A 1,567-nucleotide genomic window follows, 5' to 3' on the forward strand; every position below is an offset into this window, starting at 1 on the left:
AGGAAATCCAGAACATGCAGATTTATGTCACCATTGGAATTTCTTTATAGATTGTTCAGTTTAATGCCAAAGCTGTCTGGAAGCAGCTGAAGGTCTGATCCATTTCATAGATAGGTTGATCTCCTATTTCCTCTTTGTAAGCTCAGAATAATCATAGCTAGAATTGGAAACCTATATGCTTACAGCAATACTTAATTATAGCTAAGTAATATTTTAACTTAGCTGACTTGAATGCATATCATTTACCATTTCCCTGACTTGAACGTTGCATTTAGAATACATTGTTAAAATACTTTATGCCTTCAAGAAACATTCAAGGATTTTTTAAAGATTGGATTATTTACTTAAATTTTATGGGATTAATTAATAATTAACACTTTCTTATTTCCCCACAGACAATAATTTATTTGATCCTAATGCATATCATTCTTGATTTGATATGCCTCGGCTTTTAATCTAATATCTTAATTGAAGAGTTATAAAATTCACCTTAGCTTTTAATTATCTGAGTGGCTTTAGTCTAATAATAGATCATTCAACCTATTTATATACTATTTAATGATTATTATGACCATTATTTATGTATCAGCAAAACTGCTTCTTAACATTAAAAAAATTAACGCATACTTATTCAGCATGTTGTCTGCAGCTACAATTCAAGTAAAGGTCACTAAAATAAATGTTCTTTATGTGGTGTTTACTGAGCATTTATTTTTTACATCTTTATTGGAGTATAATTGCTTTACAATGGTGTGTTAGTTTCTGCTTTATAACAAAGTGAATCAGTTATACATATACATATGTTCCCATATCTCTTCCCTCTTGCGACTCCCTCCCTCCCACCCTCCCTATCCCACCCCTCTAGGTGGTCACAAAGCACGGAGCTGATCTCCCTGTACTATGCGGCTGCTTTCCAGTAGCTATCTATTTTATGTTTGGTAGTGTATATATGTCCATGCCACTCTCTCACTTTGTCACAGCTTACCCTTCCCCCTCCCCATATCCTCAACTCCATTCTCTAGTAGGTCTGTGTCTTTATTCCTGTCTTACCCCTAGGTTCTTCATGACATTTTTTTTCTTAAATTCCATATATATGTGTTAGCATACGGTATTTGTCTTTCTCTTTCTGACTTACTTCACTCTGTATAACAGACTCTAGGTCCATCCACCTCATTACAAATAGCTCAATTTCGTTTCTTTTTATGGCTGAGTAATATTCCATTGTATATATGTACCACATCTTCTTTATGCATTCATCTGATGATGGACACTTAGGTTGTTTCCATCTCCGGGCTATTGTAAATAGAGCTGCAATGAACATTTTGGTACATGACTCTTTTTGAATTATGGTTTTCTCAGGGTATATGCCCAGTAGTGGGATTGCTGGGTCATATGGTAGTTCTATTTGTAGTTTTTTAAGGAACCTCCATACTGTTCTCCATAGTGGCTGTACCTAGTCACATTCCCACCAGCAGTGCAAGAGTGTTCCCTTTTCTCCACACCCTCTCCAGCATTTACTGTTTCTAGATTTTTTGATGATGGCCATTCTGACTGGTGTGAGATGATA

This window comes from Lagenorhynchus albirostris, chromosome 15 (assembly GCF_949774975.1).
Source record: "Lagenorhynchus albirostris chromosome 15, mLagAlb1.1, whole genome shotgun sequence".
In the NCBI taxonomy this organism is placed as follows: domain Eukaryota; kingdom Metazoa; phylum Chordata; class Mammalia; order Artiodactyla; family Delphinidae; genus Lagenorhynchus; species Lagenorhynchus albirostris.